This window comes from Aotus nancymaae, unplaced genomic scaffold, assembly GCF_030222135.1.
Source record: "Aotus nancymaae isolate 86718 unplaced genomic scaffold, 86718_ANA_hifiasm-v0.15.2.pri h1tg000019l, whole genome shotgun sequence".
NCBI lineage: Eukaryota > Metazoa > Chordata > Mammalia > Primates > Aotidae > Aotus > Aotus nancymaae.
This window is the reverse complement of record NW_026988431.1, coordinates 32,134,116-32,160,699: the sequence shown is the minus strand read 5'-3', so window position 1 is coordinate 32,160,699 and position 26,584 is coordinate 32,134,116.

Genomic DNA, 26,584 nt, shown 5'->3' with positions numbered 1-26,584 from the left:
AAACTTCATATGGAACCAAAAGAGAGCCCGCATAGCCAAGTCAATTCTAAGCAAAAAGAACAAAGTGGAAGGCATCACACTACCGGACATCAAACTCTACTACAAGGCTACAGTAATCAAAACAGCATGGTACTGGTACCAAAACAGAGATATAGACCAATGGAACAGAACAGAGGCGTCGGAGGCAACACAACATATCTACAACCACCCGATCTTTGACAAACCTGACAAAAACAAGCAATGGGGAAAGGATTCCCTGTTCAATAAGTGGTGTTGGGAAAACTGGCTAGCCATATGCAGAAAGCAGAAACTCGACCCCTTCCTGACACCTTACACTAAAATTGACTCCAAATGGATTAAAGACTTAAACATAACACCTAACACCATAAAAACACTAGAAGGAAACCTAGGGAAAACCATTCAGGACATAGGCGTAGGCAAGGGCTTTATGACCAAAACACCAAAAGCATTGGCAACAAAAGCCAAAATAGACAAATGGGACCTAATCACACTCCACAGCTTCTGCACGGCAAAAGAAACAGTCAATAGAGTGAATCGGCAACCAACAGAATGGGAAAAAATTTTTGCAGCCTACCCGTCTGACAAAGGGCTGATATCCAGAATTTACAACAAGCTAAAATAGATTTACAAGAAAAAAACAAACAAGCCCATTCAAAAATGGGCGAAGGATATGAACAGATACTTTACAAAAGAAGACATACATGAGGCCAACAAGCATATGAAAAAATGCTCATCATCACTGGTCATTAGAGAAATACAAATCAAAACTACACTGAGATACCATCTCACGCCAGTTAGAATGGCGATCATTAAAAAATCTGGAGACAACAGATGCTGGAGAGGATGTGGAGAAATAGGAACACTTTTACACTGTTGGTGGGAGTGTAAACTAGTTCAACCATTGTGGAAGACAGTGTGGCGATTCCTCAAGGACCTAGAAATAGAAATTCCATTTGACCCAGCAATCCCATTACTGGGCATATATCCAAAGGATTATAAATCGTTCTACTATAAGGACACATGCACACGAATGTTCATTGCAGCACAGTTTACAATAGCAAAGACCTGGAACCAACCCAAATGCCCATCAATGATAGACTGGACAGGAAAAATGTGGCACATATACACCATGGAATATTATGCAGCCATCAAAAACTATGAGTTTGCATCCTTTGTAGGGACATGGATGAACCTGGAAACCATCATTCTCAGCAAACTGACACAAGAACACAAAATCAAACACTGCATGTTCTCACTCATAGGAGGGTGTTGAACAACGAGAACACATGGACACAGGGAGGGGAGCACTATACACTGGGGTCTGTTGGGGGGAGTGGGGGGACAGCGGCGGGGGGGAGTCGGGGAGGGATAGCATGGGGAGAAATGCCAGATATAGGTGAAGGGGAGGAAGGCAGCAAATCACACTGCCACGTATGCACCTATGCAACAACCTTGCATGTTTTTCACATGTACCCCAAAACCTAAAATGCAATAAAAAAAAAATGAATGTGGTAGACTGTGTAAGATAGAGGAGAAAGGTCTCTTGGAGAAGGGTAAAACTAGTGGGGACAGAGAGGTTTGGGAACCACATGGGCAAGGGAGAAGAAACCTTGGTAAATAAACTATACTGCGTCTTTTTATTTCAAAACAACTCTCCTACTTACAGCAGCTCCTCTCCTGGAGCGTGAAAAACTTCCAACTAGAGCATGATGGACAAGTCACAAGGAGTCAGCCTCTGTCCTCCTCTCAGCCAGCTCTCCTCTGGCCACAAGCAGAGAGTCTCGTTCTCTTCCTCTCTCCACTTGTTTCTAGTCCAGTTTCTCAAAGATGGAACATACTCTGGGTGAGGCATTTGTTTATGAATGGGTGTCAGGCTGGGTGCTGAGGGAACAAAGAACAAAACAGATGGCATTTGGCCTCAGAAAGCCCAATCTAATAAGGATGAGATACGTGCAGAGGAGCAGCCCATGACTGTGGCAGCAAAGTCAGGGACCCTGTCTCAGGTTCTGAGGCTTCTGCTGAACAGCTCCTGCTATGAGATTTGCCCTCTCTGAGCAGCTCTCCAACCTCCTCCAGGAGCCTACAATTGAATTGAATTCAATTCAATAAATCTTTACTTAACACCTACCCTGTACCTGGCACTTTCTTTTCTGAAATATCCTTCTCAAGACCCACCTACTTTAACGTCCTTCCCTGGTCTCATCTCTTTGATGGAGTCTGTTTTGTTATTCCTGTCTGAGCATTTCCTGCCCCAAACAGATCATCATTGAGAGCTATTTCTATCCTAACATAGCTGCCTCCCTGGTTCATTTCAAGGTAACAGAGAATACTTCCATTAAATCCAGAAAAAAATAAACAAACAGCTCAATGGACTCAGCAGGGAGGAAAGGCCATTGCCATCACACACTCTCTCCCTTCCCCTTTCTTGCCAGAGGCTTCACAAAGCCTCCAGACTCTCCAATCCTGCAGAAAGAAGTCCTAGTGGACTCAGGTTTAACAATATTAGGGGCTTTTTCAGTTGCTCTTTTCAGAGATATTTGCATTTTGAAGGAGACCAAGGAGGCCTTGATTCCTCCAGCTTCTCCAGCTTATTAACCCTCTACAGGCCCCTTTCTGCCTTACCTTGGGAAGAATACAGGCTATCGGAACCATTTTCATTAAGCTCCTTACTCCTGTGCTTCCTGCCCTTCCATTTCTCCTGCCCAGCAAAACTGATGAGACTAATGAGACTTAGTCAGTCTCATCATTTGTCTGAAGCCTGACCTCCCTTCCAAATCAACGTCCTCCTCTTCCTGGTCTGCACTCCTTGGACTGGTCTTCACCCAATCCATTAACATCTTCTCCCACCCACTCCTCCTAGCCAAAAAGCCTCACCTCCCTAGTGGAGAAAATGGAGCCAATCAGTGAATCAGCTCCTGCACCTGCAGATCCTCTGGATAAGAGACACCCACTATCACATCAATCACAGAACTGCTCATAAGGCACACTGACAGCCTCTATACCAAATACCACAGGTACTTTCCAAGCCTGACAAAGCGGAACTTACACTCCCTTACCTGGAAAGCTCTGACTCTCCCTTCAGCACTCTAACTAACACTTCCTCCAAGAAGCTCTCCTGAGTCCCCAGGTTGTCCACATGCCCCTCCTCTGGCCCTCACGGGAGGGCTAGTACTCACTTTCATACTAACATTTATTATATGATGTAAGTATTTCCTGGAGGTCAGGGAGCAGTCCTCACTCACCTGTGTTCCTTCAGGACTGAGCATAGCACAGACTAGGCCAGCTGCATGCCAAGCTGAACTGAAGGTTCATACTTTAAAATGCCCTGGGCTTGCTCTGGACACTGTGTGGTGACACAGTCATGAGCTTCCATCAAGGCTGGAATTAGCACATGTGAGGATCACCACAGGCTTCAGAAGCCCCATTAGCCTGATCAGTTGGCCTCTGAGATTCTACAGGAAATGGGTCCTTATCTACACCAAGGTGACATTTCAAAAGCTGGAGTCCTCGCCTCCACATACACAGGCACCAAAACAGGAGGTTGAGGCAGGCTCGCTCAATCATCTATAAAAGAACATAAAAGACCTATAAATTCTCTCTACTCATGCCTGAACATTGCAGTTGGGAGTGAAAACCACATGTCATATTTTTCTCCCCACATATGCCTCTTCCACCATCAAGGGTCAAGGAGAGTGGATATGACTCATCAAGAGCAGGGGTTTTTCTTCTTTCTCTCTGAATGCACTTAGCACTTTGCTTAGTTCCTTCCTCAGAGTAGGTACTCAATAAATAAAATAAGATTTTAGGCCAGGAGCAGTGGCTCACACCTATGATCCCAACACTTTGGAAAGCTAAGGCAGGAGGATTGCTTGAGGCCAAGAGCTCCAGACTAGCCTGGGCAACACAGTGAGACGCTATCTCTACAAAAAAACAAAAAATATTTTTAATTAGCTAGGCATGATAGTGCAAGCCCACAGTCCTAGCTACTTGGAAGGCTAAGGAAGAAGGATCTCCTGAACCCAGGAGTTCAAGGCTGCAGTGAGCTATGATCACACCACTGCATTCTAGCCTGGGTGACAAAGTGAGATCATATCTCTAAAAGTAAATAAAGTTTTAAATGATATAATAAAGATTTACACCTCAGTGATTTTTTTTCTAGCAGCCTGAATTTTCAAGGAATAAATCATTGTTATCTTTCGATTGGTGATCAAATGAGAGACAATTCACAATTCTTTTTGCATTGCTAGTCTACTTGCAAAATTAGTCAACTCCCTCACTTGGGAGCAGAGGGGCTTTCAGGAATCCGAGAAAGTCTGCCTTTCTCAGTACATTTCCCTGCTAGCGAAGCTCTTAGGAATCAAATGTGGTTTATTTCATTTTAAGTCACCTTTTTTTCTATTCGAGAAAATGAATGTTGGAGCCAGATAAGAAACTATAGTCTGCTTTCAAGAAGGTTACAAGAAAACTGCATCTTGCATTACTAATCCTTTATCTTCATGTTAACAAAAAGATTACTGACACATTTTTGAATGAAAGAAAATAAAATAGCAAATGCATCTTAGGAAATGTGTAACTTTCATGCAACACACAAATCAGTGTTAAATATTTTTTAAATGAAGGAAAATGCATAATAAATTTTTCCTTTGGAAGTAAAGAAACCAACTTTGTGAGGATAGGAGAAAAAAAAAACTAGGATCAGGAAATCATCCTTTCACAAGAATGTAGTTTGAATGAATTAAATTATTATACCTATAACTTCTTGATAGATAACATGTTTTCTAAAAATGATTCATTGGCCCAGGTAAGTGTTGTCTTGTGAGGGGAAACATTTCAGAAGCTGTCTTTATGCTTACTTCCTGTAAGGTCAGACTCCATTGCCCGGAGTTCCCCGAGGATGGGCCTGGCAGACTGAAACCAGAAGGTGCTGAGTCCATCTGTGCATTTACCCAAGAACCTCCATAAAGATGCCAGGGACAGAGGAGGTGATCAAAGCAATCAACAGTGTTGACAGAACCCACCCCCAGCATGGGCTAGGGTTAGGACCACCATCCTGGGCAAAAGATAGACCTGGATTCCATCTCATTCATGTCACTCACAAGCTGGGTACCTTGGGCTAGTGCCCTAACCCCTCTGTACTTTAGTTTCCTCCTCATTTATAACATGGAAATAATGATACACTTACCTCATAGAATTAAATGAGTTAATATTTGTGATTAGAACAGTGCCCAGTACCTCGTAAGCAGTGTATGTAAGTATTTGATGGATTAAATAAATAAAAATTGAGGAAACTCAACTGTGCATAATAAAAGACAGTTACTATTTTTGCACAAGCAGAAAAAAGAGACTGAGAGCTACAGATTACAAAATGCTTGGAGGATGAAGAAAGTGGGATTAAACTCCCCCAAAAAAGGTGGTATGAGGTAAACATTAATATTAACCTCATTTTACAGATGAGGAAACTGGAGCACTAAATGTTTAAGTAACTTCCCCAAAGCTGGGAAGCAAGTAAGTGGAAAAAGAACATACAATTATAAGATTCATTACCAAATACCTGCATGACCATTTATCAGTTACTTAAGCTTCCACATGCATGATTTCAGTTAATAAATCTGAGGGAAATGAACTGACTTTGATTTTATAGATGAAACTCAAAATAACTATGAAATATTTGTTAGCATATGTCTCAGAAATACATAGTCTCTTCTTCTACAACTCATGTTTTGTAATGCAAATTAGTTCATACATGACTGAGAAAGAAACAATGTCAATTTAACATAGAAGTCATGTTAGTTCATGTACAATTTTTGCCAGCATTTTAATGTTTTACACCAAATGCAGCAAGCCGTGAAGGAATATGGTATTGTACATGATGCCCATCATCCAACACTCTTCCTCCAGTCTGGTTAGACTACGTGCTTTGTCTCAGATGTGCTTATTGTGTGGCTCCACCCAGTCCTTATTTTGCCCTGTCTCTGCAACTCATCAGCCTCAACACTTCCTTACCCATGCTTTCATTGAGCTTTTTATTAATTTTTTTTTTTTGAGGTAAAATTCAGATTTTTTCATCTATTAGGGATTTAACATGGGTTTTTTTTTTTTTTTTTTTACTGTTCTACTATTTTTACTAGGATTGCAGTTTATTTTTAACTGATGAGGAGGTTGCATACATTTTGAGTGAACAGGTTTCACACCCTACCTTTCTACAATCCCGATTATTTCCAATGTGTGATTTTGTAGAATGTGCGGGTTTTCAAAAATGTTCATATCATATCATTGCAGAAATGCCTATATGAGATAAAGTGTTTAAATTTGCTCACCATCTTCTTTTGTATATATGTCATACTCTCATCAACAATAGCAGTAGGTAGATTTCATGGGTAAATTTTTACTGGTTTGAGATGACTTAACAGGCCAACGTTTTCAGATTTTTTAATTAGGTCAGAAGATGAAACAAAATAAAATACTGGTGAATGACCATTTCAAATCCTTCTCCCATGCCAGACCTAATTCTGCCTTTGTGGGTTCTCATTACCCACTCCTCTCAAAGGAAAGGGTAGTAATCTGATTAATTTAGACTCCAGAACATTGATTAAGCTGTAATTCCCATGAGTGGGTCCACTGAGCCTTAAAGAACTGCACTCACTTAGCCAGGAAACCCCCTTCTCTTAATGCAGAGGAAGCAGAATCTTTGTCAGGGTCCAAAAGGAGTCCTATAGCTTCTCTTTTCTCTTCCTTCCTCACATAAGCAGCTAGAGGAGGAAGTTACATCCCAGCCTGCTCTGCAGCTCTGACCATGTCAATCTCTCAACTCCTCTTCAATTTTATTGTTCCATGTGGCCAGACAGATAGTAGGAAAATTTTCAAACTTTTGATTTTTGTAAGTTAAGAAAACCTACTTAGATCTCAGGTTCATGCAATATGCTTCAACCCAACCATTTCTGGAGAACCCTACCTGGGTACATCAGCCACTTGTGCTGTCCTGAGGAATAGGGGGTGGTTGGCAGGGCAGGATTTGGACATACCTGAGTTTCTGGTCACACTATGCAATATACAACACCAAATCTGATTTATGACCACAAATATAAGATTTGAGTCTCACCACGTTTACATTATAGAGTGGGATATATTCTTCTTTGCCCTCCTGCTAGGTTACCAAGGCACAAGACCATATTTCAAAAGTCACAGCCTCTGCCACATGCTCCCCAGAAGCATGAGTATTTGTCTCTTCACTACCTGTGTGGACCCTAAGGCTCTATTTAATATGCTTTTCAACCCTGGAGAGAATGTTTTAAAAATGAGTAACTAATCATCCACACAGCTCAGATGAAGTTACAATCTTCATTTTTTCCTTACAGAGACATTCCCAAGGAATCCACTGGGTGATCAACACTGGAACTTAAATATTGGGAAAAGGTTAGGAGGCCTTTAATTCTAATTAAAAGATCAGTAAATTCCAAGTAGAAGACAACAGTGGAAGAAAACGTATTACCTGTAAGGAAGACACTTAATGAAAGAGTCCTCTAGAGAAAAAAATAATAATAAAACAGGTCAAGGACTGTGCACACTGAAAAGTGCTGTGTAATAAGGCATCCTGTTTTATTTGCCTGGCCAGCTTCTTCCTCTGGAGATGCTTCTTCCCTAGTCTATGTGGACCTGAAGGGCTGTCTACCACAGGGTTCTTCCTCCTCCTTCTCCCCAACCACCTGAAACCCAGTCTGACCAATCAGAATTCCCACCCACCCTCCAAACCATAGCAGTGATTTCTTCAGAGATGATCATGTGACTTGGATCAGACCAGTTAGATTCTTTGCCAGAACTTTTCTGGTAAAGTTTATAAGAAATAATTTTGCCTTTGGGGTCATAATGTTGGGAGGAAGTAAGATTGTAAGCTCTAGCACTCATCTTCCTTACCTGAGAAGGGAAAAGCTAATCTATTCTGGGAAAGAAAAGAATGAAATCAAGAGAGAAAAGCAGCAAAGCTATTTTTCAGAGAAGTTCTGTTGACAGTTATTGGTCACCTAGATCCAACTGAGCTAAAATCCAGAGTTATCCCTGGACTCCTCAGTTAAATGGGCCAATAAATTCTCCTGTCTAAGCCAATTTTATTGTGGTTCCGCCCACCACCCCCCAGCATAACTGAAAAACTACTGACTAATACAAGGACCTTTCTGCTACTGGCAAAGATAAACTTATGAGGACAAGAAAGATCCCAAATCCAGGAATTTTCTGACTGAAATGTTCTGTTAAAATAGCAAAAAAACCACCTTTTGAAGATACTCCATGCAATTCACCTAAATATCTTACTGTCATGCATTAACCTTCACTAATGGGTTCAGGAGTGAGCTTTAGTCCTGCCTAAAAATAGAGAAAGAAATGAAAAGGGATGCCACAGGATCATCAGATGTCCTCTGGAAGGAAATTGCAAAGGCAAGGTGTTCCAGAACATTTCCTCTACAATCTTCCGGTACCACCTTCTCTTTGCTTCGAATCCTGCCTTCTCAAATGGACTGATTAAAGAAGAAAAGGAGTTAGCACTGACACCTGCACTATGCCAGACACTGCTGGTGTTTAGCACATGTCATCTGATTTTCCTGACAAACCCATAAGATAAGAATTATCACCATTTTACAGATGAAGACACCAAGACTCATATAGGATAAGTGACTTACCCAAGGCTACATAGCTAGTACATGCCAAAGTCAAACATTAAACCTTATATCTGTATAAATCCAAATCTCATGTTATTTTCAATTCAGGAAGCTGGAATACCCACCATCACTACTATTTCTCAAAGGAGACAATAAACATGGTAAAGGGTGTAGAGGGAAAGCTTCCATTCAGTTAAACCACTATTTATCAAGTATGCCAGTTGCTGTGAGGAAAGACACATATATAAGGCATGTAATAATCTATTTCAGATGTGTAACATTCTGTATAAGAATATAATTGGTCTGATCTGAATCACATGGTCATCCCTAAGCAAATCACTGCTGTGGGTTAGAATTCTCCCACCTCAGCCACCCAAGTAGCTGGGAATACCGACACATGCCACCATGCCTGGCTAATTTGTGCATTGTTGTTTTTGTTGTTGTTGCAGAGATGGGGGTTTGCCATGTTACCCAGGCTGATCTCAAACTCAATCCTTAAATCTATAAAATATAGACTGCACTTGTAGCCCTAAATCTATAAAATATAAAAATCAAAATCAAAAAATCCCTGTTAGAAAACAAAAGACAGACACACCAAAGCTTACCCCTCTAAAGATGAGCGTGAAAGAGAATGTGCCAAGACCGATACGTTACCTTCTGCCACATCATGTGCCTTGGTCATCACCTTCTTCACAATGAAGCCCCATAAAGCAATAATTTTCTGAGTGACTCAAGAATTCCACTTAATATTGGATAAAATCAATACACTGAAGAAGCACAATTCATGGAATGCAGTCACAGAGCATTCCTATTTTGTCTTTCTGTATTCTTTTAAAATTTACTCAGTAGAGTAAGAACTCTTGCCCAGTATAAAACTCCAGTGGCTTCCATGACTACTCTGATTACTTACAGAAAAAAATCTTACAGACAGAGTTTCAACAGGGCAGTTAGAATGTCCAGACCCATGTAATAGTCAATGCTTCTGACATCACTCAAAGTTACACTACTCCCTTTGTCCCCAGCAATGGCTTACTACCTTGGAAGAAGGGTAATTGACTTTCATCTTTCTGGCTCACCTTCTCTCTCATTCCCCATCTGCTGTTCCTGACATTCTAGGACTGGGGCTCAGAGAGAGGAAGGAGTGAAGGGAGCAGGAAAGCTCTTACTTGACTTGTACTACCCTAAGCTCAATTGTTAGTATTGGATGGCACTATCCCACTTTCGTTATCTTGTGAAGCACTTCCACAAGTTATTCAGAGATTCCTATTGCTATTGATATTTCATCTGCAGTTTTCCTGACGCAGACAAATCCATCTCTAGTCCAGTTGCTCACTCTCCTACCTCCACAGCCCCTAGACATTTCACCTCCAGTTTTTGCCAACCAGATCTCATTAACCAGAAGCCCCTACTGGTAGGGATTCAGCTCTTGCATACACATGCAAGTAGAAAGTCTTAGGAAACACTCATGCCCCATGCACAGGGTGATCCCAACACAGACACCACACCTCTGAATCATCCACCAGCAGTTAGATGACCCATCTTTTACTCTTTTAAGACTTGCTTAGTGTAAGTCAGAGGAGTCGGACACCAGGCCACTGTGAGCTTTATAATGCAGGGATCACGTAAGTGCTTTGAATAGACTCATTAAAATGCCCCTCCCTAGCCTTGAGATGAAGTCAGACGCAACTCACCCCTTCATGTTGAGGATTGGGACTGCTCACCATGAAACTCTCTCCAAAAGAAAATCCCTTCACAAATTCTTTCTAATCTCCAAAAACACAACTGCTGTTACTCCTAAGGTAAATGTATGTTTAAGAGACATAAAATCAGTTTTTAAATATTTTCTAATATTTAAAATTTGCATTATGGTCTAGACCCTCGCTGTGTTATCTTCACCCATTGTCTTCAAGTTTCAGCTAAAACTTCCACTTTAATATTCAGTTACTCAGACTGTGGTGGTCAGAATTGCCTGCATCCCTGAAGAGTACCATCCAGGAAGCCAGGGACTTCAAACAAGGCTCCATGGGAAACTTGGTCCCATGGGACCAAATCCATGTTCACTACCAAGTTAACATCACAGAAAACTCTTCCTCTGTGGGGTTTCATTCAAATAACTAATTATGTCTGGTCTCTTCATTCTCTTTGATCTCATTAGTGTTGATTTCAAAGTGTTTAAGACCAAGAGTCAAAGACTGATGCCTGTGTCATCCAAACCTACCAAGTCAGAGCAAGTGTTCTGACTGCAATGCAATCAGATAGGAACTCATTTTAAAACACGATGATCTCACCCCAAAAAGACCCATGAATATGGAAATTTATAAAAGATGGTTATAAATAACCCATGAAACAAAGAATGAGTCAAAACAAAATATGAAACATGTAAGAACTGAACGACAGAAAAGCTACATATTAAAATTTGTGAGCTATACCTAAAGAGATACTTATATTCGAAAATTTGTAGTCCTGAAAGCTGCCTTGGTCCACTTGTACTGCTACAAAAAATACCTGAGACTGGGTTATTTATAAAGAAGACAGATTTATTCTGTCACTGTTCTGGAGACTAAGAGTCTAGTACCAAAGACCCAGCAGGTTTGATGTCTGGAGACACCTCCATCTCCACTTCCAAGATGACACTTTGTAGCTACATCTTCTGCAGGAGATGAACATTGTGTCCTCACATGGTGGAAGAGATGGACAGCGTGAAAAAAAAGGGCAAACTCCCTCCACCAAGCCCTTTTACAAGGGCACCTAATCCCACTCATGAGGGCAGAGCCCTTATGACTCAGTCATCTCCTAAAGGCCACACCTCCTAATATTGTTGCATTGGGGATCAAGTTTCAACATGAATTTTGGAAAAGACGCAAATATTCAAACCATAGCAAAAGCATATTTTATAAAGGAAGAAACCTGTAAGGTAAATTCGGGATCTATCACAAGAAGTAAGGAGAAGAAACACGTAAAAAAATCAAAGAGTAGAAGGACAGAAATAAGAAATTAAAAATTAATAGTAATAAATAAGAGAAGAAATTAATAAAATTGACAACAAAAGGAACAAGATAAAGAGCAATAATAGACAAACCTCGAAGACTGATCAAATGAAAAAAAGAGAAAGCACAAAAAATAATATTAAATTTTTTTAAGTACCTAACTATAGATTCCCTAGATGTTTAAAAATCAAAAGGAAATGATCTGGCAAACCTTATGCCAATCAAGTTACAAATTGAGATTAAAAAGAAAATGATAAATTGTCAAATCGCCTAAAGAATAAATAGAACACTATATTAGAACCATAATCAATAAAAGCATGAGGCCCTGACAGTTCTATGATTAAGTCTTATCAAATCTCCAAGAAGCAGATAACCCCTATATTATCAAAAAGTCCCAAGGAATAGAAAAAGAAGAAAGGTTTCCCAATCATTTTATGAAGTTTGTATAACCCTGATATCAAAACTGAACAGGGAGTGCAAGGAAGAAAATTTATAGGTTAATCGCATTCATAAAGGTTAAAAATACCAAATAAAATGTTAGCAAAATGAACAAATAAATTTATTTTAAAAATTGGTCATGACTAAGTAGAATTTCTTCTAGTATGCAAGAATATTCTAATAGTTCAAAATTGATTAACTATTTCACAAAATAAGATATTCAAATGGTCAAAAAGTGAATTTTAAAAATGCTTAACATCATTAGTCATCAGATAAAACCATATATGACATACCACTTTAAACTCACAAGAAAGGCTAAAATTAGACTAACAATACCAAGTGTTGGCAAGGATGTGGAAAAACTGGAATTCTCATACATTTCTAATGAAAGTGAAAAATAGTAACCACTTTGGAAGGCTCTTTGGCATTTTCTTATAAAATTAAGCACCTGTATTTCATTGGCCAGAATTATGTCCCATGTCACAATTATATAACTAATATTATTAGCATAGTAGGAAAATGTAAATTGAAACAACAGATCACCAAATCATCAAACTGTCAGCAGGACACATGGAGATAAGGCTGTTTTATGAGGAAAGCATAGCATATGTGAAATGTCTAACACTATGAGAATATATTTATACCTCCATTTGTATTTCTTTCTGAGGGAAGCACCAACAATTTTAAATGCAAATGATGCATCCTGGGAAACACTACCCTAAAATAAGGCACCTTCGCATACTGAGTATCTTAAGTTGAAAGAATATGAGAAGAATGCAGAAGCAGAAATGACCCTCTGACTTCCTTCTGTCGCCTCTCTCCTACATATATATTTTATTGCATTTTAGGTTCTGGGGTACAAGTAAAGAACATGCAGGATTGTTGCATAGGTACATACATGGCAATGTGGTTTGCTGCCTCCATCCCCATCATCCATATCTGGCATTTCTCCCCATGTTATCCCTCCCCAACTCCCTATCCCACACTGTCCCTCCCCTAGTCCTCCCTCACAGACCTCAGTGTGTGATGCTTCCCTCCCTGTGTCCATGTGTTCTCATCATTCAACACCCACCTATGAGTGAGAACATGCGGTGTTTGATCTTCTGTTCCTGTGTCAGTTTGCTGAGAATGATGGTTTCCAGGTTCATCCATGTCCCTACAAAGGACACGAACTCATCGTTTTTTATAGCTGCATAGTATTCCATGGTGCATACGTGCCACATTTTCCCTGTCCAGTTTATCATCAGTGGGCACTTGGGTTGGTTCCAAGTCTTTGCTATTGTAAACAGTGCTGCAATGAACATACCTGTGCATGTGTCCTTATAATAGAGTGATTTACAATCCTTTGGATATATACCCAGTAACGGGATTGCTGGGTCAAATGGAATTTCTATTTCTAGGTCCTTGAGAAATTGCCACACTATCTTTCACAATGGTTGAACTAATTTACACTCCCACCAACAGTGTAAAAGTGTTCCTATTTCTCCACATCCTCTTCAGCATCTGTTGTCTCTGGATTTTTTAATGATCACCATTCTAACTGGCATGAGATGGTATCTCAATGTAGTTGTGATTTGCATTTCTCTAATAACCAGTGATGATGAGCATTTTTTCTTATGTTTGTTGGCCTCGTGTATGTCTTCTTTTGAAAAGTTTCTGTTCATATCCTTTGCCCATTTTTGAATGGGTTTGTTTTTTTCTTGTAAATCTGTTTTAGTTCTTTGTAGATTTTGGATATAAGTCCTTTGTCAGATGGGTAAATTGCAAAAATTTTTTCCCATTCTGTTGGTTACCACTTCACTCTAATGATTGTTTCTTTTGCTGTGCAGAAGCTCTGGAGTTTAATTAGATCCCATTTGTCTATTTTGGCTTTTGTTGCCAATGCTTTTGGTGTTTTAGTCATGAATTCCTTGCCTATGCCTATGTCCTAAATGGTTTTGCCTAGGTTTTCTTCTAAGGTTTTTATGGTGTTAGGTCTTATGTTTAAGTCTTTAATCCATCTGGAGTTAACTTTAGTGTAAGGTGTCAGGAATGGGTCCGGTCTCTGCTTTCTGCTAGCCAGTTTTCCCAACACCATTTATTAAACAAGGAATCCTTTCCCCATTGCTTGTTCTTGTCAGGTTTGTCAAAGATCAGATGGTTGTAGAGGTGTGGTGTTGCCTCCGAGGTCTCTGTTCTGTTCCATTGGTCTATATCTCTGCTTTGGTACCAGTACCATGCTGTTTTGATTACTGTAGTCTTGTAGCACAGTTTGAAGTCAGGTAGTGTGATGCCTCCAGCTTTGTCCTTTTTGCTTCCAACTGACTTGGCTCTGTGGGCTCTCTTTTGGTTCCATATGAAGTTTAAGGTGGTTTTTCCAGTTTTGTGAAGAAGGTCATTGGTAGCTTGATGGGGATAGCATTGAATCTATAAATTACTTTGGGCAGTATGGCCATTTTCACAATATTGATTCTTCCTAACCATGAGCATGGAATGTTTCTCCATCTGTTTGTGTCCTCTCGTATTTCATTGAGCAGGGGTTTGTAGTTTTCCTTGAAGAGGTCCTTTACATCCTTTGTTAGTTGTATTCCTAGGTATTTTATTCTCTTTGTAGCAATTGTGAATGGCAGTTTGTTCTTGATTTGGCATTCTTTAAGTCTGTTATTGGTGTAAAGGAATGCTTGTGATTTTTGCACATTGATTTTGTATCCTGAAACTTTGCTGAAGTTGCTTATCAGTTTAAGGAGATTTTGGGCTGAGACGATAGGGTCTTCTAAATAAACAATCATGTCGTCTGCAAATAGAGAAAATTTGACTTCCTCCTCTCCTAATTGAATGCCCTTTATTTCTTTTTCTTGCCTGATTGCTCTGGCTAAAACTTCCAATACTATATTGAATAGGAGTGGTGAGAGATGGCATCCTTGTCTAGTGCCAGATTTCAAAGGGAATGCTTCCAGTTTTTGCTCATTCAGTATGATACTGGCTGTGGGTTTGTCATAAATAGCTTTTATTATTTTGAGATATGTTCCATCGATACCTAGTTTATTGAGAGCATTTAGCATGAAGTGCTATTGAATTTTGTCGAAGGCCTTCTCTGCATCTATTGAGATAATCATGTAGTTTTTGTCTTTGGTTTTGTTTATGTGGTGAATTACATTTATAGACTTGCATATGTTGAAGCAGCCTTGCATCCCCAGGATGAAGCCTACTTAATCGTGATGGATAAGCTTTTTGATGTGCCATTGCAATCAGTTTGTCAGTATTTTATCGAAGATTTTTGTATCTATGTTCATCATGGATATTGGCCTGAAGTTTTCTTTTTTTGTTGAGTCTCTGCCAGGTTTTGGTATCAGGATGATGTTGGTCTCATAAAATGATATGGGGAGGATTCCCTCTTTTTGGATTGTTTGGAATAGTTTCAGAAGGAGTGGTACCAGCTCCTCTTTGTATGTCTGGTAGAATTTGGCTGTGAACCCATCTGGACCTGGGCTTTTTTTGGTTGGTAAGCTATTAATTGCTGCCTCAACTTCAGCCCTTGTAATTGGTCTATTCAGGGTTTTGACTTCTTCCTGGTTTAGGTTTGGGAGGGTGTAAGTGTCCAGGAATTTATCCATTTCTTCCAGGTTTACTAGTTTATGTGCATAGAGTTGTTGATAGTAATCTCTGTTGGTGGTTTGTATTTCTGTGGAATCTGTAGTGATATCCCCTTTATCATTTTTTATTACATCTATTTGATTATTGTCTCTCTTCTTTTTTATTAATCTGGCTAGTGGTCTATTTTGTTGATCTTTTCGATAAACCAGCTCCTGGATTTATTGATTTTTTGAAGGGTTTTTGTGTCTCTATCTCCTTCAGTTCTGCTCTGATCTTAGTTATTTCTTGTCTTCTGCTAGCTTTTGAGTTTTTTTGTTTGTTTGTTTTTTGATCTTGCTCCTCTAGCTCTTTCAATTTTGATGATAGGGTGTTGATTTTTAGATATCTCCTTTCTTCTCATGTGGGTATTTATTGCTATAAATTTTCCTCTAGACACTGCTTTAAATGTGTCCCAGAGATTCTGGTATGTTGTGTCTTCATTCTCGTTGGTTTCGAAGAACATCTTTATTTCTGCCTTCATTTCTTTGTTTATCCAGTCAACATTCAAGAGCTAGTTGTTCAGTTCCTATGAAGTTGTGCAGTTCTGAGTTAGTTTCTGAATTCTGAGTTCTAATTTGATTGCACTGTGGTCTGAGAGACTGTTTGTTATGATTTCCGTTCTTTTGCATTTGCTGAGGAGTGATTTACTTCCAATTATGTGGCCAATTTTAGAGTAGGTATGATGTGGTGCTGAGAAGAATGTATATTCTGTGGATTTGGGATGGAGAGTTCTGTAAATGTCTATTAGGTTTGCTTGTTCCAGGTCTGAGTTCAAGTCCTGGATATCCTTGTTAATTTTCTGTCTTGTTGATCTGTCTAATATTAACAGTGGAGTGTTAAAGTCTCCCACTATTATTGTGTGGGAGTCTAAGTCTCTTTGTAGGTCATTAAGAACTTGCCTTATGTATCTGGGTGCTCCTGTATTAGGTGCATATATATTTAGGATCATTAGCTCTTCTTGTTGCATTGATCCTTTTACCATTATATAATGCCCTTCTTTGTCTCTTTTGATCTTTGTTGTTTTAAAGTCCATTTGATCAGAGACTAGGATTGCAACTCCTGTTTTTGGTTTTTGTTTTTTTTTTTTTTTCTCCATTTGCTTGGTAGATCTTCCTCCATCCCTTTATTTTAAGTCTATGTGTGTCCTTGCATGTGAGATGGGTTTCCTGAATACAGCACACCAATGGATCTTGACTTTTTATCCAATTTGCCAGTCTGTGTCTTTTGATTGGGGCATTTAGCCCATTTACATTAAGGTTAATATTGTTATGTGTGAACTTGATCCTGCCATTTTGTTGCTAGCTGGATGTTTTGCCTGTTAGTTGATGCATTGTCTTCATTGTGTTGATGGCTGGGTGCGGTGGCTCATGCCTGTAATCCCAGCACTTTGGAAGGCCAAGGCAGGCGGATCACCTGAGGTCGGGAGTTCAAGACCAGCCTGGCCAACATGGTGAAACCCCGTCTCTGCTAAATATAAAAAATTAGCTGGGCATGGGAATGCATGCCTGTAATCCCAGCTATTTAGGAGGCTGAGGCCAGAGAATAGCTTGAACCTGGGAGGCGGAAGTTGCAGTGAGCCGAGATTGCGCCATTCACTCCAGCCTAGGCAACAGAGCAAGTCTCTGACTCAAAAAAAAAAAAAAAAAAAGAATACACTCTAAGATAATAATAGTATAATAAATATATAAACCAGTAACACAGTTGTTTATTATCATTTCCAAGTACTGTGTACTATACAGAATTATGTGTGCTAGACGTTTATGCAGCTGGCAGCATAGTAGACTTGTTTACAACAGCAACACCACAAACACATGAGTAGTGCACTGCACTATGACAATAGCTACAACGTCACAACAGCGACAATGTCACTAGGCAGCAGGAATTTTTTGGCTCTATTATAATCTTATGCGACCACATGGTATATGCAGTTCATTGTTGACCAAAATGTCGTTGTGTGGCACGTGACTGTAGAGTGCGAAGAACAAAAACATTAGAAGCCTAAATAAGCTCCTGTAGTGGAAAGAAGTAGAACAGGATTGTTTCTGCCTGGCTGTGGGGAGGGAAGGACGTCCGTCTCCATCCTGAAACAGCAGTGGGCTCCTTTCCCTGTGAAGCCCAGTCCTGCATGGAGTTGGTTATATGAATGGAAAGAGCAGCCTACGCTGTGGATTAACACAGTATCTCACTCACCTAGCTAATTACCTTTTATCTGAAAGTGAAGGGTTATAGAGTCAGGGGCAAAACTGAGATTTACCCATCAGTGGAAGTCTCTCCATCTCTTATTTTAGAAGTAAACAGCAACATCAGGGAAAATACAAAAGGGACGGGTTTTGAAGGCCAAGTTGAAGAGCAGAAAGAAAATGAGGTAAGGCAGCTATTGCAAGCAAGCTCATTGAGGTAATGTGTTTATAGGAGTATAAAAGCTGCTGGAGGATTTTCACTCCAAGCCCCTCCATGCAGAAGGCCTGGTCAGGGAGTTGAGCACATCTGGAGGCTCTGAACCCTGAGAAAAACCCAGTGACCATCTGGGTCTCAGCAATCCATTGTCCTCAGAAACCAGATGAACCACCACAGAAACCTAAGCTGGATTTCCCAGCCTTTTTCTATTTATCACCTGCCTAAAGAGCAGTCTTAGGCACTTTTCCCTATTTGATTTTAAAACCACAGATATGCCATATATCCACTTAGGTAATGTCTGAGTATCTTCACCCTATACATAAAAAGAATTAGATTTTGCCTCCATTTTACCCCCTCTGGGGTAAACTGATGAACTGTGAGGACGCATGGCCTAGCCCCACTAACTCTCTTTTCCTCCATCTTGCCTCAAATGGTATTTCTTATAACCACAATCAATTGATAAAATTAAATTCTATTTTACAGAACAAGTGGTGCAAGCCGATTGGCTGGGAATGGATGTGTTATGCTAATGTCTCTGAGTTCTAAGGGCTGCAGTGCTTAATGGAGCTCACACATATCTAGTGGCAGGCAACAGGATTGCAGGAGTCCAAGTGAAAAGGAGAAATCAGCTCTACAGTGGTTTTAGTGATTTTTGTATTCATCACAAAAATCTCACACATACACATCTCTTTCCACCTTGAAGATCACTTTTTTATCTTTTTATTTTTTGTTATGGGGTCTTGCTGTATTATCCAGGCTGGAATGCAGTGGCATAATCATGGCTCACTGCAGCCTCAAACTCCCAGACTCAAACTATCCTCCCATCTCAGCCACCTGAGTAGCTGGGACTACAGGTGTGCACCACCAAGCCGGCTGATTTTTTTTATTTTTTGAAGAGATGGAGTATCCCTATGTTTCCCAGGCTGGTCTCAAAACTCCTGGGTTCCTTCTGCCTTGGCCTCCCAAAGTGCTGTGATTACAAGCATGAACCACCATGCCCAGCCAAGATCACTTTTAAAATCTATATTCCACATACCCCTACCAGCCAAGAATAGTTTGTCACAATTTCTAGCCCACAGTTAGAATGGTAGAATAAAAATTGTTTATTTCTATAAAATTTTCTAAATTCAAACCATTATGCAAAATTAAGTGGGATTTTTTTCAGGCCATGTTATGTCAAAATCCTGAAACAGTATCTTGGAAGTGGAGACAGCGTACCCATTTGAAAATCACTCTTCCAGAAAAATTGAGCTAACAAGTTTATGAACCAAACGGCTCAAAGTTAGCTTGAAAACAACTGGTTAAAGTATACTAACCAGCCCAAAGCATCCAGTTGCTTGAGTCAGGTGAATCTTTTCAAATTGGCTCACTTTATAATAATAGTTGTAATCATAGTAATTCCAGTAACTTATAATGCAAGTACTGTCATTGTCTCCATTTTACAGGCGCAGAAGATGAGGCTTGTGGTGGTCATACCTTGCCCAAGCCCACAGGGCTGATACAAGTGGTAGAGTTGCAGTTCAAATCCAGCTCAGCCTAACCACAAAGCCCACATTTTAACAGCAGCACAGTCCCTCTGCTTATGTAAACAAAGCTTTGGGTAAAGATAGGAGTGTTACAGGACAAGTAGAAATATTTCTGCTAAAATATAAGTGGTGTCACTCAACTTGGTGGGATTTTGAAAAATTTGGGCAACAGCTCCATCCTTCTAAAGCCAAGCAGGTTGGAAAAGTCACTGCAAAGATTTGTTTTCGAATTTGAGACCCACTCCAAGAGGGTGTGCTTGGAGTTCAACAGACAATGAAAAATCATCCCTAGCTCTACCCACTAACAATTGGTGCATAGAATTCCTGCTCTCTATCAAGCTCCCAGCTCCAGCCAGCTAAAAAGGCTCTCTGCTTTGCATGCGACTGCACAGAGGCAATTTATTTTCTCATTGGAAATGGTGACGCCACGAGAGCAGAGCTGTGTCACACATGGGGGAGCCACCACTATAGGGAACAGAAGCTCCTTCCAGCTTGGCTTAGCTGCCATCTTTTAGGCTGCTGTGATAGCAGCAAGAATGGTGCATACCCAATCCCTGTCTCAAGCAGGATTGAGAGTGTCTCAAATCCCTGCCTTCTTAGAGAGAATAATGGCAAGGGTTCGTGGGGGAGAAAGGGAGGGGAACCTTTCCCTTGAAACCTTGACTATTGGGCTCCTTAAAGATGGATTAGCATTTCAGAGATTTATTCAGTTCCTTGGGTAGAGAAGCTGACTCACAGATACTATAAGTTTGGGCATGATAGCTTAGAGCTAAATCTGTGTCCTTAAGCAGAATCTCAAACCAATAATTTTGAGAAGCATAATGGAATGCTGTGATAACCCCAAAACTCCATAAATAATGAAGTCACACCTCTCTTATCCACTAGTCAAGCATCGAACACCCTCAGTCATCCAGAGCATCTGAAAACACACAAGTATCCCTAGCAGTCATCCTGTACAGGCAGAAATTAAAAAGCCAAGGAGAACCTAAGAGGGAAGCTTACAAAAGGAGCGGCATGATTGGTGGGTTTGCAATAGAAGGAACTCCCTCGTAGGTAAGTAATGGCTCTAAAAATCAAATGCCATTAAGACCAAAAAGAAGGAATAGAAAATGAGAATACTTAAAACCCAAATCCTAGAGAGACATCTTAATAGCAGCACAGTCCAGTATGTGAGTCACGAATGAAAGCCACATGTACAGTTTGAAATTCTCTAGTAACTACACTACAAATTTTTTAAACAAGTAACCATTAATCTTAATAATTTATTTTATTTAACCCAATATATCTAAGGTATTAGCATTTCAACATATAGTCAATATGCTAACAATATTGAGATTTTTTAACATTCTTTTTTATGCTAAGTCTTCGAAATCCAATATGTATTTTACACTTACAGCACAGCTCAGTATGGGCTGGCCACACTTCCAGTGGTTACTGTACAGGTAGAAAATTCTTAGCCATATGCTCAAGGGAATCACAAAGAGTGATACAAGGAAACCCATTACAGCATTGCTGTTAGCAGTGAAAAATTGTAAACAATCTAAATGTACCTCAAAAGGCAAATAGATAATTTAAGTTTACTAAATTAAATAACAAAATGCAAAGCAACAATTAAAATGAAAAAATTGGATCTAAATATATCACTGAGATATCCCTCAAAATTATAATGTCGAATGACAAAAGCAATCTGCAGAATCATATTAATACAGTGTACCGTTTAGGTAAAGTTTTTTAAATACCGCAAAAAAAGCTACACATTGCTTTTTGAAACAAACATATGTAATGCAGTAAAGATACATCAGACAGAAGAAATATGCACTAAATTTGAGAAAGTGATTAATTCTGGGAAAAGAGATAGGAAGGAGAGAGGAAGGGAGAGAAAAGGTTTTGAGAAATTCAGTCTTTAATTCAATATTTAATGTTTTATATATTTAAAAAATAATCTGACACAAGCATATAAAATGATAATATTGTTATTAAAATGTTATGTTAATATTGGTACTGACATAATCATTTAATTGTTCTCAATTCTTTTCTGTATGTTTGATATACTTCATGAAAGAGAGGGAGGGAGGAAAAAGGAGAAGACACAATAGGAAGAGAGAGAGAGAGATGACATAGTTTGAGCAACCTAGGACAGGATTCTAGACACGCTCCACCTACCTCCTAGACAGTGGTACCCTTTTGACATTCACTAATAACACAGGTATTTGTTGCACCCCTTCCCAATGGAAACACAGCCGGGCATTCAGAGATGAGTAACACACACATTCCTATAACTGTGAACCTAGTGAAAAAGAAAATGTTCTCTTGTGTTTCATACATCAAGGCAGAAAAAGATTTCCTTTCATTTAAAAGTGTCTATTTTAAAAGGTTTATGTAAAACTTTTAGCATATAGGGGGTTAACCTTCAGTCCTTTGGAACCCAAGCTAAGCAGATTCCCTATTTGGCAATAATGGATAACTGATGAGTTACATTTTCACACAGCCAAGCCCTGGCTTTATATCATCACACCACACTGCACCTCTTCTTCTGTAACTTTGAACTTGACACCAACTCCTGGTTCACAATATCCCACCCTCTCATTCTTTTTCTCTCTCTCTCTACTTGATTCTGCCTTCTCTCCTCCCTTCTGAGTACATTGGACTCTCAGCCCAGCTAGGATTCTGTGCATTTGGTATCCTCCACAATCCTGAAGAGTTTATTGTCCTTCATCTCTTTCTGGTCATTTATTACAGATGCACAAAACACTGATCCCACGAGGTCCCCACTTTTAGCACTTCCCTATTCACAAGATACCCATTTATTCCTAACCTCATTCATTGTCTCTGTGCCCAGCTCTTCTCTAGGATAAAAACGGCTTCCTCAATTCCATGGTAACAGCTTTCAATGTTAAACACTATCAGAGATTTGTTTTTCAGTATAGCTGTTTTTCTAAGCTTAAGCAATTACCTGTATCACAGCCACGCAACTTTTTAAAAAATATTCTCACCAAAAAGAAAAGAAAAATATATAGTATATACAGTACGCATGGTTAGGCACACAAGCTTCTATTCTGAGAAATGATTTTATACTTTCCGGTGAATCTATTTTGAGTTTTTAAGTATCCAGGGAAGACTGGCCAGTCCGAGTTTTGGGGGTCCTTTGCACTTTCCTATGGATAATTATTTATAAGCTGAATTCTTCTGCTTTCAGTGGGAGATTTTGCACAAACAGAAAGAGCTCTATTTCCTTAAAAGAGCAATTCTTACTTTATGTTCCTGGGTTTAAACAAAATTCAAGATAAGTTTTTGTGTTATTCAATAATAATTCCAAATAGTCTATTATGGATCACAGAATTCTTTGAAATTCATTTATTTTTAAAGAAGGTTAGCATTTTAGCTGTTTGTAAATAGAAAGCATAGGGAAGGAAGGGGCAAAAAGATTTAATTTTCCACCATCCAAATGAATACTTCTAAACAATTTCAAGAAGTCTCAAAATCATGTCACTCTATTAAAGCTCTTTCAAGTCATGGGTATTGAGCATACACATGGATATGTCAGCATTGCAGAAAGAAAAGCAGAGAAGCTCCAGACTGGTTTCATTCATTTGGAAAACAAAAAACAAGTATTTCTGTTTAAGTTGACTTGGACATTTTAAATACAATGAAATAGAATTTCATCTTCCCCCAGAAGCAACCAAGGATGAGACTGCCAGAAGAAACGTCCTGTCTCTCTATTTTAGCCCTTTCTGACCTGGACTCTGAGGAGTGAAAACTGAAGGGATTATCTTCACTTCACTTAGAGCCTGAAGAGAGAGAAGGGGGACTATTCACCCACAAATGCTTTCAGGGTCTGGAGGCAAAACACAAACTGTACTTGATAATTTATTTTCTTAAGTCCCTTTCTAAAGCAGACTCTAGTTGAAAAGTGGGTAGATTTTGTTTTGTTCTGTAATTTTAATACTTTGCTACCAAGACGATAAACAAATCTGTAACCCTCTGCTGGTGAGTTCATCCTTCCGTCTTTTTCTTCCTTGCCCCCTTCAGATCTCCGCCTTTCCTTTCATGCCCTATTTTCAGTGTTCTGTTGAAGTCATTCTGCAGAAAACAGCAACATACTTTTGTCTTTGGCGCCCTCTTATGGTCACTTTATTACTGTAGCACAGCATCTGACAGCATTTTAGTGAAGAGTAAATCCCCTAATGAGGAACTTAACCATTCCAAGTCTAAAAAGCCATGAACAAATTTACTTTAATCTGTTTCTACAGAATGCCAATAAACCATTCATTCAGCCAATCAAGGACGAAACCCCAAACCCAAACAGCCCCAACTTAGGTGATATTCCTTCTCTCGCTACTGTGGCAAGGACTGGAGAATTCCCTGCTGTCAGCTCTTATCCAGTTCCCATGGACTCATCCTAGCTGTATCCTTCCGTATTTCTCCTTCAGTCCTTACTCAGAAATTATCTTTCAGAGCCCCACCTGTAAGGGCCCAAAACCTTTTCATCCGTAGTGGTGGTTCTCATCATGATCAAACATAGAAATGCTATGTAATATACCAGTGTGCTAGTCCCACTGAGTTTACTATAATACTAGCTCTACCCGCCACCGCTCCGCCAAAGTCTTCTCTTCTTTCCAGACTGCCCCCAGCTGCTGCCTCGACAGGCCTTTCAAGTAGCAGCTGAAATATCATCACTTCCAGAAGCCCTCCCTGATCTCCCAGCGTATGCTTGGCTGCACCTTATCTCGTGGTCCTCCATAATTCATACACACCTCCATAATGGCGATTAACCAAGCGCACATTTGCCAAAGTGAGTTCCATGAGATGCTCCATAAAAAAGGCGTTCTGTGAACAAATACTCTGGGACAATGGAACATACTATACCCCCTTCTTGAAGATTCTAATCCACAGAACTATACTTTAGGAAGTATTGCATTTTTGTCCTGTTGGCACACCTGAAGCACCTCTGAGGAGCCATGTCTGACCTACTTCTGCATCCTGCAGGCAGAATTGGCAGAACTGATGGGAGTCTTCACTTACCTGCTGGCACCTGTCCTCTCTAGGAGGCCACCACTGCAGGATATGCCTACCCTCACAGAGAGCTCAGAAAAGCCTGCTAACCAGAATCATGCATCAGGGTCAAGGCCATCTCATGTCTAGGTGGCCGGTAGCTGACTTTTTGCCAACTGCCTGACTTCCCAAATGCTCTGCTCCCACAGTCTTGCTTGCCTACCCAGACATCAGAAACTTCTTCAACCCTGGACCTTTGCCAGAGTTTCCTGATTTTTTTTTCCTGGGTGGATATGCCTGTAGGCCTTGACCTGCAGGAACTGTGTGTCTCTGGGGACCCCCTGTGCCTGGTCACCGTCACACCATCCCTGTTCTACCTTCCCCTACCAGCCATAGCACTTAGCCCCTGACAGAACTTGCTCTCTCTTCCAGGAGAACAAAATGGAAGCTTAGTTCTGTCTCCCAGAATCTTCCTGCTTTTTCCTCAGCCCACAACACATACTCAGACCACCTTGTCTCTGTCCTGGGTAACTAGAACCTCCATCCTTTCTCCCATTCATGCAAAGCATTCTTTTTACAAAGCAAATCTGATCATGCCACTCCCCTTTTCAAAACTTCGCAATGGCTGCTGGTTGCTATTTGGATCAAGACCAAACCTCTCCGCTGTTGAGCCCCTGCCAAACTCTCCAGCTCTGTCTCCCCACCTCTCTCCCCATATGGTACAGACACTTAAAGAAATTCTTTAAGTTCTTAAAACAGCACTTTTCCGCTATGCCTAGGAGACACTATTCTCTCTATCTGGAGCTCTGTTCCCTTCTGGCCACTTCACATGGCTCATTCTACCCATGTGTGTGTGTGAGAGAGAGAGAGAGAGCAAGAGAGAGAGAGAGGGAGAGAGAGAGAGACAGACAGACACCAGGTCTCACTATGTTGCCCCGGCTGGTCTGGAATTCCTGGACTCAAGCAATCCTCCCACCTCCCAAAGTGCTGAGTGCCTCACCCATTCTTTACTGTCGGCCTAAACCTCACCTCCCCCAGAGGCCTGGCTTACATGAGTCTCCAGATTAGGATCCCACCCTCTAGGGGCTCCCATTGCCCTTTGCATTCCCTCTGTTACAAAATTCACCTGACTTTAGTGTAATTAACTGCTTAACACATTCTAATTTGTTCATCTCCGTCCCCTCCCCACAAAATGGACACCAGGAGAGTGGAGGCCAGGTCCAAATGGCTCACTCCTCTCTGCCCACCACCCAGCACAGGGCCTGGCACAGCGCACTGCCCAGTAAACACTTGCTGAATGAATTTTAGATTGTGCAATGCACTTTGCAACCACAGAAGTGCACTTTTTCCCAAACAATTTTATGGACTATCTCAGTTAAGGCCTCCTTTCATATCACACAAAGAAGATATTTTCTCTATATTTCTTTAAATGATTGTTTTCTTAAATGATTGTTTAGAACTGAACTTGGATCAAGCCTAAAATAAAAGTCAACTGAATTATACATCAGCTAGGGGAGGGGGAGAGCGGTGGTATCTTCCATATTATCAAACATACCTCCAATTGAGGTCAAAATTGTGGCTAAAATATTTGTTTTCATGTCTAACACTTTTTTTATGTCTAAACTTAGGAACAGAGTTTCCTAAGTTCTTTTACATGTATTATTTCATAATGTAAAATTACATGTATCCTTGTATAATCTTACATATACAATTGCAAATTACTATATTTAAATGGGTTTCCTTTTGGTTCCCAAGATACTCCTCATTTATATCAATACCATTAATCAGATCATCAGAAAGACTCCGGAGCTTTCAACACTGGATGCCAGAATATGGCAGACCAATAACTTCAAAGTTCTGAGGCAAACATTATTTTCAATCCCAATTATTTATATTTGACCAAACTGATGATCAAATGAGGATACAGTAAAAACATTTTAAGACATTTAAGGACTCAAAAAAT